Source organism: Arachis hypogaea, chromosome 14 (genome assembly GCF_003086295.3).
Source record: "Arachis hypogaea cultivar Tifrunner chromosome 14, arahy.Tifrunner.gnm2.J5K5, whole genome shotgun sequence".
NCBI lineage: Eukaryota > Viridiplantae > Streptophyta > Magnoliopsida > Fabales > Fabaceae > Arachis > Arachis hypogaea.
This window is the reverse complement of record NC_092049.1, coordinates 121,542,246-121,557,526: the sequence shown is the minus strand read 5'-3', so window position 1 is coordinate 121,557,526 and position 15,281 is coordinate 121,542,246. Positions and strand designations below refer to the sequence as shown.

The following is a 15,281-nucleotide window of genomic DNA, read 5'->3' as shown; positions in this document are numbered from 1 at the left end:
TATGTATCTATCTAGTTCATTAGGGTTCTTCAATGTGTCTTGTTAGTTTGTACTTTAAAGTTTATATGTTGAAGATTTATAAAACAATATTAGTTAATGAAAGGTATTTGAACTATCTATGTTATTATATATTATATAAATATTGACTTGTTGAGTAAATTAGTTAATATATTAATTAATTAAAAAAATATAATTTGATAAATTATGTGTGTAATTTGTATTAAAAAAATTATTACAAAATAAATAGTGTTTTGTAACTAAAGAAAAAAATGTTACAAAATCAAGTTACATTTTGTAACAAAATTTTATGATAGGAGAAAATAGATTGTCACAAAAAATACTTTGAAGATCAAAATTTGTTATCACTTTTGTAACGACTTCTGGTTTTTTGTATCAGAAAAATTTGTTACAAAATATCACTTTGAATTGTAACAGTTTTGTTTTTTGTTACAAAAACTTTTTGTAACGGGACATACTGCAACGGCCCCTTTTTTTATTACAAAATTCTTTTGTTTCAAAATTTCGATTTTTTGTAACAATTTTTTTGTTACAAATATTGCTTTTTCTTGTAGTGTGCGTTAGTATACAAATGTACATAGGATACATGTATTTAGCATTCTTCTAAAATATTGAGACACAGAGACACAATTAATTGGACACAATTATTTTATATACTTTTATTTTTTATTAATTTTTACAGAATTAATTTTTAGAGAAAATTTCACTTTCCTCTTCTAAGATATGTTAAAATGACACTCCCCTCCCTTTTATATGTAAAATATACATTTCTCTCCTTTATAACTTTTAAAAAACTTTGTCCTTAATCCATTTTAAATTTATTTTGTTAACTAATGTTAATTTTATCTATTTTTCAAAAAAAAATAAATTATTTTTTACAAAAACACCCTTTAACAAAAATTTTATTTTTTGTCATTAAATTTTTCTTTCCAAAATACCCTTTAATAATTTTTTTATTTATTAAATTATATTTTTATCAAAATATTTTTTAAAAAAATTAATAATTAAATTATTTTTTTCTAAGATACCCTTCAATAATTTTTTAATTATTAAATTATAATTTTACCAAAATTTTCGTTAACAATTATTTTTATATTTTACTGTTAATTTTTCGATATCAATATATATTATTTTAACATTAAATAAAAAAAATCTTACCACTTTTAATATGTATAACAATTAATATATATTGATATTGAAAAATAATCTGACAAAGATTTTTTTTATTTAATATTAAAATAATATATATTAATATCAGAAAATTAATAATAAAATATAACTACAATTATTAGCAAAAATTTTAGTTAAATCATAATTTAATAATTAAAAAATTATTAAACGGTATCTTAGAAAAAGCAATTTTATTATTAATTTTTTAAAAAAATATTTTAATAAAAATATAATTTAATTAATAAAAAATAATTTATTAAGGATATTTTGGTAAACAAAATTTAATGAAAAAATAAAATTTTTGCTAAAGGTATTTTTGTAAAGAAATAATTTATTTTTTTTTTAAAATAGATAAAGTTAACATTAGTTAACAAAAAAATTTTAAAATAGATTAAAGAGGAATTTTTTTAGAAGTTATAAAGGAGGAAAATATACATTTTACAAATAGAGAAAAGAAGAGTGTCATTTTATTATCTTCGAAGGAAATGAAATTTTCTTTAATTTTTATAATTTTATTTCTTATCAATTTGTTATACTTTTATTTCGATATTAATTTTTTATATTTTTATCTCTTATTAATTTTTACAAAATATAGATTTTTTTTTTAATTTTATTGTGTCTTATTCATATTTTATCAAATACAATACATATACACTAATAATAATTTGTATTCATATCTTTAATGTCTATATTTCTATATTTCTGTCCAAAAAAAAAAAACAAACAAACAAACCAAAGCTACCTAGAATTACAATTCGTAAATATCTTTGTTTAGCACGCATAGATATCTCGGTAGCAATAACATATCTTTCAAAGTATGGTCACACTATAACAAACTAATAAAATAGGTTAGTCACCAATAGCTTTAATTTTGTGAGCAAAGGCTTTGTTTGTTTGATGTTTTTAAGTGGCTAAGACACGTAGACAAAGTCGGGTGATAGATATTAGATAGACAGGACATATACACAAAAACATGATGAAACAATAATTGTGTTTGGTAGCTATAAGAGATAGAACATATACATTTTTAAAAGTCTAGTTGTTCTTAATAGCATAAAAAAAGAATGTTATCTTCGTCTTTGTCACTCTCAACTCTTTAATCCTTTTTCTCCTAACAACTTTAAGACTAAATAAATTTTTCTAGAAAAATTAAAAATAATTAAAGAATCAAAACAAATTAACAATTCCATTTACATAATCCCATAACAAATTCATATAACAATATTTAGTATATATATACTTGAAAAAAATTAAACATAAAAAAAAAAAAAAGACAAATAAAAAAAAGCCAACAGATAAAACAGATTTGCACATCAGATAAATGAAATGAGTAAAAAACAACTATCACCAATGACGTTAAGATCTTCTTCGAATAATAATAGTAAGCAACGAGCAACTTTCTTCATGCGTGCTATTGCACTAGCACCAAATATACCACTCCAGTTCTTATCACTAGAGATAGAACACAAATATACTACAAGAAAAATATTAATTACTCTCAAATATATTGTTGGCAAAATGAATAAAATTCAACGATAATTAAGTTACTATCGGATTTAGCGTCGGAATAAATCAGACGGTATAAACTTCATCGATAAATATTTATCGTTGAAATTTTTTTGTCTGTCAGTAATTACTGTCGGATTTTACGACAGATTACCTATTCAAAAATTAAAACTATTTGGTTACCGGCAAATTTTTTGATGATAACGCTGCCGCCACAATATGTTGTTTTCCGTACTATTGCCGTCGGATTATTCCCTCGATAAATTCGACAGTAATGTCAATTTTAAAAAAAAAATTGTAAAACAAATGGTCAATTTTAATTTTTATTTAAATTTATTTTTCACACCATTAATGATAAATTTATAAATAATAAAATATTCAAATAAATTAAAAGTCAGGTACATCAAATAAATACAATAAAACAATAAAATGAAGCACTAATAACTAAAGATCTAGGTAGTCCTCGTCGTCGACGTTCCCATGGCCTTGATGAGGCGGCGCAGAAGGCAATGATGTCTGTGTGGCCAAGAACGACCCCGGTCCGTATACGCGGTTCTTGTCCCGTTCCTCACGAACATCCTCCAGCATCTGCTGCAGCCGCCAACCCATTCGGCGGCCGTAGATCTTCCTAATTAGAGCATTGTGAGAGGTGTCCCATATAAAGTGCAGCTGCACAAAGAAACTTTAAAATTAGTTAATCAAAATAGAAGATATAAATTCACTAAAAAGATTTGAAACTATAAAAAATAAATTTAATTACCGCCCATTTCTGAAACCATCGCTCTTTGGTCTTAGCAGGGATTTTCTTGTAGCTGGGTCAGGGATGGTCGTACATTAACTTGATGATGTTGGTCATCTCCTGAGTACATACATTATTGTTCGGCGCAAACTTATCAACAATCTACAAACAAACTAATATGTCAATATAAGTTAAAACTTCAGAAGCAAATAACCATAATATATAAAGATTTTTATAGAAATTTTGGAAGAGTTTTATCTATAACTAGAATGCACCACAAACTCTTTCCATCAACAATTAACTTAAATAGTACCAAGTGTCAACAATCAATGAACAACAAACACTTTCAACAATTCAATAATCAGGAAACATGAAACATTTTCAGCCATTCAAATCTACAACCCTAAATCCACTAAACCAGAATCAATAATCAGATACTTTCAACAATTCAATAATCAAGAAACATGAAATACTTTCACCCATTTAAACTTACAACCCTAAATCCACTAAACTAGAATCATCAATAATAAGACATTTTCAACAATTCAACAATCAAAAAACATAAAACACTTTCAGTCATTCAAACCTACAACCCTAAATTCACTAAACTATCATCAATAATCAGACACTTTTAACAATTCAATAATTAGGAAATATAGAAAATTTAAAGTGATACTAACTCTGTGCTGCCATCAGACCAAATCATCAACTGTACGATGGGAGGGTGTGGAGGAAAATCAGCTGCCTCACTTTCATGAGAGGACTCCGGGGACGTGGCTTCCGTTGCTGGAGGCAGCATCGTCGTGACAGCGGGCTGCTGAGCGGTTGGAGGTAGCGTCATTGCTGTGGACGGAGGAACATAGTCGGGGTTGGGGGCCATGATGAACGGCTGGTCCATTAAACCCGCAACCTGTGGCGTTACCGGGGTAGTCAGAGTAGAGCGAGAGGATCCAGAATTTCCGAGGGTACCGAAAGAAGCCCTCTCTCTACCACGACCAGCAGCCTGATCCACAACACTTCTACCCATCGTCACGTCTGCAAAGAGCAAAACCAACCAGAACACAGTGAATCAACATAATTCAGACAATTTCAAACAATTCTAGCAACAATATTCAGTAATTCAGTTCAATAATTAAAACACTTTTTAAAGTTCAAATTCAACTCAATTAGTACGCCTAAGATAATTTTAAAATATTTTCGAGTTAAAAATAAGAAAACAATTTATAAAGAAATTTAATAATGTACATAACACATTTACTCAAAATAATATTTCTTCCTAAAACGTCACATTTTCAAAATAAGAAATATTTCATTGGATAATTGGGATACATTCAATTTTTTCTTTACATTATGAATTCATATAAAATCAACTCAACAATCAACAAAATCTCAGCATTTTCATAACCAACAAAACCACTGGATATTCATATTCATAAATAAATTCATAAACCAATTCAATATTTCAACCACTGCCATATTCTAATCAGCATCATAAACTAATCAACAATAAAATTAACAACAATAACATCAATAAATCAACTACTTAAAATTAATATAGCATATAAAATATTAGAATAACTTGAGAAAAAAATTAAAATGGATACCTATTGTTGCAGAGACGGAGAAGAAGCAGAGGGAGGCACAGCGACACGCGAGTAGGAAGCAAAGTCAAGTAGAGACGTGAGGAGGGAGAGAGGTGAAGTTGGGCAGCAGCGGTGGTGGGCCTGTGGTGCGGCGTGGCAGTTTCGAGAAGGCAGAAGGTGAATGATGAAGTGGCAAGGAGAGAAGAGGGAGAAGAAGAAGAAGGGAGTGGTGTTGGCGGTGGGTGGGTTGACAGCGACGGAGAAGGGGCTGTGATGATGGTGGTGGTGTAGGCAGGGACAGATGGTGGTGTTGGGGAGAGGAGAGGAAACGGTGGTTGAGTGAGAGAAAGAGTGAATCCTGAATGATGGAGGAAAAGGGTTCATGATTTGAATTTACTCTCCGTTACCGTCGGATTTCTCCAACGATAAATCGTTGCCGGTCACCAAAATGCAGCGTTTCACTAATTGGGTTTACCATCGGATTTTTCTGATGGTAAAGGACGCACCATTTTTTTCCTCCAAATATTATCGGCGGATTTATTGTCGAAAACCAAAATTCGCCAGATGCACCATTTTTTTCCCTCCAAATATTATTGGCGGACTTACCGTCGAAAACCAAAATTCGTCGGTAATTATTTAACCTTACGAATTTGATTCCGTTACTGCTAGTAAATTCGACAGTAAATTCGCCACTACTTTGCAACGGTAAAATCAACAGTATTCAGTATTTTTCTTGTAGTGATACAAAGGGAGAAAAAGAGAAATGTCTTTATTGAAAATATCTAAGGAAAGAGAGAGAAGGGGGGAGAGAGATGTCTTTATTGAAAATCTAAGGATATTAATGAGAAGAGTTTTGCGTCAGGTGGTAAAAATTGGACAAATCAATTGACATTAGAGCAAGTAGAATTATTAGGTTAAGTATATTATTAGTTAACTGTAGTAATAATGGAGTACAAGTAATTCTATATTGTTTAGGATAATAAACTTTGTATTATGTATTAGTTTTACATTGTTCAAAGCCATAAAAAATTTTTCTTTCTAACTACTATAAATGTGTATATACAATTTTTATTTATCAAGTGAAGTTGAGTTAAATATGATATAAATTTTGTGTTTATTTTACTTTAGACTCTTTTAGAAGTAAGAGATCTAATTTATATCTTTAATTTGACCCATTAAAATGAGTTTATGACTAATTTTACTATATTAGCATTACCCAAAATTAGTGAATATAAATTTTGTCTTTATAATGAGATTGTTAATTTCATCAAAATTGATAAATCCAAACAACGTTCTGGCATCATTAATAGTGGGAGCGATAGATGGTGCAACAAGCTAAATTTATGGGAAAAAAAAGGTTGGGGGCAAGAAGTTGAGATCAGAGGTAGTAACAGCAATCGAAGAAGAAGAGAAGGAAAATGCTAAATTGTTTATGATAGGTTTGGTATTTTGAAAAAATATTATTGGTAAACTTGTTTAAAAGTATAGCCTAATTTGCATCTCAATTTAAAAAAAAAAAAAAATCTTTGTCTCATCATTTTGGAGGGAAAAAAATATATATATTTTAGGTATATTTATGTAACTATATCTTTCTCAATTTTGCGTCTTAGAAAACAAATACTAAACATATATCACCATACCATATCATATCCATATCTTTAATTTGGGTCATCAATTTTTAATTAAGAATTAAATTTAAATAGGTATAATATATAAACAAAAAAAGCAAATATTTTGCAATCAAAATTTAGAAAAATACAGAGCATAAAAAAAGGGTTATCTTTTTTTTTCAATTTTTTTTTTCAAATCAAAGCGAAAAATTGAAAAGAAAATTAAAGGATTATTTCATTTCAATAGTCATTTATCTAATCAGTGGATAGAAGATATAATAATAATAATAATAATAATAATAATAATAATAATAATTCAGAAATAGCAAACAAACAAGACTAAAAGTATTTACAAATTAAATAAAAATTAAAATCTTTGTTTGGCGTGAGTTGGAAAAAACCAGAGGCATATGTCAAAGGATTACAATTTAATTTTACTCTAGAATTGAAAAAAATAATTACACAAAAAGTGTGCTGATCTTTAATTTCCCTCCATTTTAAAAATAGTTTAAAGGATATATTTACATTATTCTCGTGATCATTTCCAGCGAACATAGGGTACCTAATGGAGACTTTTATAGGTTTAAACATTAACTTGTTATTTAAATAACCAACAATAGACGAAGTTGTAACGTTTTGGCAAACCGTAAACCGAATCCTTGAAGGTTTAGGGTTTGTCGAAATTCCTTTTGCAACGATTTCAATTTCAATTTCTATGATAAAACCTGCATTTTGAATGATTTTATTCTTCCATCTTTTGGGGAAGAAAAGTTTCAGCTAGCGACTTTGGATTCGCAGGTAAATTACAATTATATGTTACGATTTCTTTTATATGGATAATTATCTTTTTAATAATGAATGAATAACTGCATTTTTCGTTCTTATTTTTACTTTTCTTCAAGTTGAGGATATGCATGATAATTTCTTTGGCAATAATAATGTATTCAATTTTGTGTTTTCTTCTTATAAATTATCAGTATCATAGCTTCGAATTTGAACAAGGGATTTAATTAGTTGCATGCATATATCATGCACGTTATAATGCAATTGGAATATTAATACGTAATATATGTTGAATTTAATATACATATATCTCCTTTTCATTATTTCAGCTTATGATTTGCATGCTTCATAATGAAAAAGTGTAATATACATTTATGTGTCTATGAAATTAGAAACTATGATCATAGGGTTAGGTATATTTCATCTTCAGAAACTTTGACAAATCCTAAACCCCATGTTAGCTTGTATGTAATTATGTATTATATTGATCCATGTCAATTCATATAATATACACATCAATGAAACAAGCTAAGTTATTAATTATCTTTTTCTTTTCTTGTTTGAAAGCAATATAATTTAATTTCTTTGTTGCTTTTCTCAAGTTATTTGGATTTCGCCCTATTTTTCTTTTGTGTTTAATTTCCTGAACACACGCATATACTAGTTCCTTTGTCCTCATATAAGTTATTTAATGAATAAAATCTAAAAGGGTAAACATACAGTCATACATCGCTATACTAGTGATGAATCACACTAATGTTATCTTATATATAATAATTTTATTACTTTGAAGTACACAGCTGGGTGGAAAAAAACAACGGTGTGTCAATATGATACTTCATTTATTTAATTCACCTACTTAACATTATTTCCGGTTTGACTGTTTGAGAATTTACTTACACTCATAAAATAGACTAAAATATACAAGGAGAAAAAAAATACACAAATATAATAATATCTACTATAAGTTCTTCATATGTTTTTTATAGATAGTCAATTATGTTTAAAAAAAATTACCTACTAAATTGATTATTCTATATTTTTATATAAATATATATGTATTGTTTGATATATTTTTAATGTATATTTTATATTTTAATATGTATTTTATATAAATATTAATTTAGTACTAATTTTTTTATACATACACGTAGTATAATTAATTGATAATTAAGTCTATTTGGTTTATAGACTATAGATACAAATTAAATATTTTGTTAAGAATTTAATTTTAATATGTTGATAGTATAAAATATTTTATATATTATCTAATTATATCCATATATATTTTTTTAGATGATTATTTATTTAATAATGTAAAAAAAATTTCTGAGATAAAAATACATAATTTGCAATAAAAAATATTGTATGTACACTAAAATTTAATTACTAAATTAATTATGTATTTGTATATGAATATAATATATATGTTATTCAACTCATTTTAAAATTTATATTTTAATATGTATTTTATATAAATAATTAATTTAATAATTAATTTTTATATATATCTAATATATTTAATTATTTATACAACTATATTAGATATATATTAAAATTAATTATTAAAATTAAATTAATTATTATATATAAATATATAATTTTATTTATTTTTAATTATATTTTGTATTTTAATATAATATATATTTTATTTTAATGATTTATTTTGATAACTAATTTTAGTAGTGTGTGTTATAATGGGTCTAAAATATCTTTAATTTACACTAGCACATAAAATGCACTAAGAGTTGGCATGCATTCTTTTGTGTGTAGATTCATACATATCAAGGAGAGACCCAAAAAAAAAAAAAAAAAAAAAAACCCAAAGCCATGGGAAAAGGGTGTGTAATATCCCTAGTCATACTTTCAATTTTCATAGCAATAGCAGGGACATTAGTTGTCCTAGGATTCACAGTGTACAAACCACAAGAGCCCAAAATCCACGTGGACAACATCAACTTGGACAACATGAAGTTTGCCTTCAACGTATTCCAAATAAAGTTTGACTTCAACGTGACGTTGACCGCTGACGTCACCGTACAAAACCCTAACAAGATTGGATTCAAGATTTCAGACACAAGTGCAACTCTCAACTATAGAGGTGTTAAGGTTGGAGAAGCACCTATTCCATCTCAAGAGATAGCACCAAAAGAGACAAAGAAATTCAACGTAACCCTAACTGTCATGACAGCAGCTTTGTTGTCTCATCCTATGATATTCAACGATGTCACAAAGAACCAATTGCCACTCACGGTTGTGTTGGATATTCCTGGTCAAGTTGAGATCTTGGGCATCATCAAGGTCAACGTTCATGTTCAAACTTATTGTGATATTCTCATCGATATTCTCCAGAAAAGACTCGCCAGCCAAAGATGCAAATCCACCACCAATATATGATGTTTTTCTTATTTTGTGTAAATCAACATTTCCGGGCTATATATTGAAAGATTATATTTTCCTCACTCTTTCATATATACTATGTTTATATTTTTCTTTTGTGGTAAAAGACAATTTTTTTTCATCTTCCATCACTTTTTTATAAAGGAGAATTTTCTGGTACTTAAAGCATTTATGTCAAATTTGTTTAAAATGTGATGAAAAGTTAAAACGTGGCATCCATTCTTTGTATTTGTGTCAATCAAATAAATTACTGTAAAAATTTACTTGCGATTACCTATCTTCACGTGAAGTTGATATTTGAAAACCAATAAATAATTTAATAAATTTAACTAATTTATTATCTAACGTTCAACTAACTTCACATGAAATTATAAATATTGTAAAAGACACTTTTTATAAATCATTCAAAAATGATATATATAACATATACATAGTGTTGCATATTATTATGATAGAAACTTAACTTGCACAAAAGATTAGAAGTCACGTGTAATTAGTTAGGATTGCTAGGCTTATATGTATAACTAATATCAGAGTTTCATTCTTTTTTTTTTTTTTTTGTAAAATTTAGTTTAGTTTCTGATATAAAAGAAAATTTTACTCTCCTTCTTTTAGGTTCTGATGTAATCTCAGCTCTCACTTTATATCAATTCTTCTTCTTCAACGATGATTCTCATAAATTCAACATGGTGCGATGAGTGATTGCAGTAACAACCTTTATGAATACACCTCTCTAGCTCCTTCAATTTTCATGTTCTTTTTTTCGTTTTTTTTTTCCTTCAAAATCAAGAACCCAAAACTAAATTTGTCCCATTCTTCTCTTCGATCTAATTCCTCTCCTCCTCTCTTGAACCCTAAAATAGAGTTTGATGAGATCTGGTTTTGGTTAGCAAAATCACCAACGCTAAGCCACATTTTCCAATCAACGGATCAAAAGTGGGAGCTCTGAATATACAATTTCTCAAATTTATTAATACCTTCTTCCTTTCTTATACACGGAATTATGGATACTCCTCAAGCTCCTCCAATTACAGTGACTCAGAATCAGCTTGATCTGAATGTTCTAGCATAATTAGTTGCTCAAGTCAATTCCATTCAAGCTGCTACATCAAAACCCCCAATAAATCCCATCACAGATCCTGCAAGTCCGTTCTTTTTTCATCCTGGCGAGAATCTAGGTACTCCATTCATCCCTGTTACTTTGGATAACAAGAACTATGGATCTTGGTCAAGATGGATGAAGATAGCTCTGCAATCGAAGAATAAATTTGTTTTCGTTGATGGCTCCCTTCCAAAGCCGGATGAGAACGATCCCACTCATCATGCCTGGGAACGTCGCAATACCCTTGTAGTAATAGTCTCTTGGCTCCACCTCTCTCTCAGCCTAGATATACGCAATAGCGTCATTTGGAACGGTGTCGCTCACAGCATTTGGGAAGAACTCAAAAAGCGCTTCTATCAAGGAGATGTGTTCTGCATTGCTGAATTCGAAGAAGACCTCTTCTCATTAAGACAGCGTGATTTGGAACTTACACCCTATTTCACAAAGTTGCGAGGAATTTAGGAGGAACTCGAAATTTTTTGACCCATCCCTTCATGCGTTTGCGGCACCAATTGTCCATGTGCATCCACAATTCGAGGATACAGAGATGACACATTTGTAGTTCGCTTCTTTCGTGGCTTAAATGAGCAATATTCAACTGTCCGATCAAGCATCATGCTCATGCAGCCATTGCCATCGATTGACACCACCTTTTCATTGCTTATGCAACAAGAAAGGTAATTTCTTGCACTACAAGAAAAACGGGACTTAGCAGCCACAAATTGCAGGCATTTTTTCAAATTGCCGCAAATTGGTTGAATTGGTGCGGTTCTTATTGCATAAATAAGCTCCGCTCCAATTAATTTGACTTGAGGCGGTTTTGGGCCCCAACCGTAGTAAATAACCTTGTGTGGGTGGGGGAGGGGTTTCGTTTCACTAAAATACCCAAACCCAAACAAAAATTAATAGGCATCTTCACCTTTTGCACGAACCCCAGCAGAGCACGGCGCCAATCACTGGTCTCCTTCCCCCGCCATCGTGAATCTTTCCTCCGTCAGTTCCAGCCATCACGCCGGTGTCGTCGTTCTTCCCAATCACTGGTCTCCTCCCTCCGCCGTGTAGCTCCCGCGCGCGAAGGTAACGGGGAAGGGGTCGTCGAAGTCTTCTACTTCCGCCGTGCATGTCCGTGACATCGTCGGCAGCCTTTGGGAGAATATGTTTAAGATGTAAAATTGAAGTTGTGAGAAATGTCAGTATTTGAGAGAATATACAAAATAAAATAAAAAAATAACTAGTATTTGAGAATATGTAAAATTCAAATTACAGTACAAGAATGAGAGAGCTATATGTATGGGCTCGAATATAAGGGTTATGAACTATCCAACTAAATAGGGAAGCACCAACAATTAGAGTGCAATCTTAACTAACATAGTTAACCAAATAATAATCATAATGACTAACATACTCTTAACACTCCGCTCAAACTTACGTGGGGAGATATACTCTAAGTTTTGATATTATGATATGATACTAAAATAATTTGCCTCACACAAACTATTTCATAAATCTCTTATATCCTCTATTTGTTGTTGTCTTTGGGAATCTTTTGGGTTGAGACTCATGTCATGTCTTTGTATATATTGATTCTTAAGATGGTAATATGCTACAAGATTCTCTATCTTATGTGTTTTTGGGAGTTCCTTTTTGATCAATTGAACCATGTCTCATTATTACATTATTAAGTAGTGCATTGCTTGTTAAGTTTTAACATCATTTGATTTAAGATTACTCCATGGCCTATGAATTAGAAGAAAAGAATTTGAGGTGTATTATTACACTATTGTATGCTCATGTTTTTGCATTTTTGAAGCTTAATTTTTCTATTGTAATTTACCCCTTTTGGCAATGAGAAAAAAAATACACTATTTTCTTGGTTGCTGTTGTTGATGGCAAAAGCTCTGTAATGTATTACACAAGTCTAGAAATATAACTGGTTTAGTAGCTAATGCCTGAAAAAAAATGAAAAGGTGTCAAGATTAGTAGCATTCATGTTATTCTTATAATCAATCCTAGTTCTAGTTCTGCCTTCTAGATGGATTTTAGCCTAAACCTCTGTGTTCAAAGAAAATGAAAAAAAGACTACCGACTTTCCATTTTTCAATATTCAGTTTTATCTAAGTATGACATACATCTTTTGTTCTTTTAAGTGTGATACTTCTGAAATATTTGTTTGCTGCATAGCTTGGAGGTGGTTACTAACTTATTATCAACAAGCAAGGCTTTATCTTTTGAATGCTAAGGTGCTTGTCATTACTCCAGCTATATTGCTCAGAAGTTTGAGGCACAATTTTCTTAAACTTGATATGATTAAGCTTTTAATAATGGACGAGTGCCATCATGCTAAGGGTAGCGACCCTTATGCCTGCATAATGAAAGTAAGTTTATGATATTAGCCATTTGTTGTAATATTGATCATTTTGATTTATTAAATACGACAGAAATAAATTTGAGATTTTTTCTTTAAATAAAATAATTAAAACCAATCTCAACAAGCTGGTGTAATTTGGTGAAATAATTTGCTGTCACCTTTGCAGGATTTGATTTAATTTCATGCAGGAGCTCTATTATAGGGAATTAAACTCTTTATCTTTGACCTCCCTTGAATTTTTGGGATGACTGCATCTCCGATTAAGTTAAAAGGTATACAACTATAATATTCTTGTCGAATAAATGACCATTTGTACCCATAAAAGATGAAAACGCTGACATATGTACCCACACTAGATCGAAACTAAACTTGTACCCACGCAAGATGTCCTTCGTGTGACAAAAGTAGTTTTCGATCTAGTGTGGGTACATATGTCAGCGTTTTCATCTTTTATGGGTACAAATGGTTATTTACTCTATTTTTGTCTCTCTTAGCATTTCAATTTTTTTTAAATTTTATTTTATAAAAATAAGATAATCAATAATGTCACTTATTCTCTAATTTTGAACTTCCTTAACTTTTTTCCTTTTTCACTTTCTTGATCCAGTTGGAAATTCTGAATACACCTTCTCTATAAATATGCGTGACCTAATGGCTCTAATGGACTCAAAGGTTACTTTGGATTTTCTACCTCTAATATACACCCTGCCTATACTATGAATATTGACATTCCTTGAGGCCTTATATTGATGCTAGAATAATTTAATTCTATCTAATAACTCTCTTGAGTTTCATTTTAGTATTATCAGTTGATCTTGTAATGCACACTTTATGGATTATTTCAAAGTGGTTTGACTTTTAGAAAAAATTTTTAAATTTTATATAGTAGATTGTGGCAGTTTCAAACTGCCACAATTTTTTTTAAACCGGCGTGCAGGATAGCGGCGGTTATAAAACCGCCACAATTTTTTTAAAAAACCTATTTAACAAATAGCGGCGGTTCTGCAACCGCCACAAAAGCAATTATGTGATTTGCTGTGGTTGTGCCAGTAGGGGTGTCCGCAGATCGGATATGGCCGAAAATTCGATCCGATCCGCACAATTTTCATCGGATCGGATCGGATCGGATCGGATATGATATCCGCGCTTTTTAGTGCCAGATCCGATCTGCAAATGTGCGGATTGGATCGGATCGGATATCGGATATATCCGCATAATTAAACATTCTCTTTTTAATCATATTTCTATGTAAAAAAATTCAATAAAAATATTTCTTTTATACTTTTAAACTTATTTATTCCTAAAATATTTTTAATCAAACTCTTTCTAAATAACAAAAATAAAATAATACAATATATGAATAATAATTACTAACTAAAACAACAAACAAGTAAATATAATACCAAACATATATATTTATTTATTTTTCATTATTATTGTGCAGATCTGCAGATCCGCGGATCGGATATGCAGATGTAGAGCAGATATCCGCGATCCGATCCGATCAATTTGCGGATCGGATCGTATCCGCAATTTTCGGATCGGATGCGGATATTTACCACAGATCTGCAGATACGATCCGATCCATGAACACCCCTATATGCCAGTGGTTTTCCAAAACCTCCGCAAAATCAAATCTCCACCCCCTAATAGGCAACGCTTATGGAACCGCTGGAATTTCATTTCGCAGTGGTTAAAAAGCGCCGCAAATCCCTAAAAAACCGCCGCTATTCGGCGTGTCTCTTGTAGTGTTGGGACTGATTTGGTGGACTCCAAATAGTTGGTGAATGCGGTTCACAACTTTTCTGGAACTAATTCTTTCCGAGGTAGGAACCGAGGCAGAGATGGCCGCGGTGGCAAGGGCCGAAGTTATGGAGGACGAGGACACATCAAACAATGTTCTTTTTGTGGTAGGGAAGGGCATATAGTTGATCAATGCTACAAGAAACATGGCTTCCCTCCATATTTTAAAGCCAGAACAATCCCTACCATCAACAATATC

At 30.3% G+C, this 15,281-nt stretch overlaps 1 long non-coding RNA gene across 1 annotated transcript; it reads left to right on the top strand.

The window, feature by feature from the left end:
* The first annotated feature begins 7,194 nt into the window (after nt 1-7,194).
* LOC112740566 (uncharacterized) lies at nt 7,195-9,871 on the top strand. Its single transcript, XR_011871864.1, has 2 exons — nt 7,195-7,424; nt 9,183-9,871. It is a non-coding gene; the product is annotated as an uncharacterized lncRNA (long non-coding RNA).
* The last annotated feature ends 5,410 nt before the right edge of the window (nt 9,872-15,281 follow it).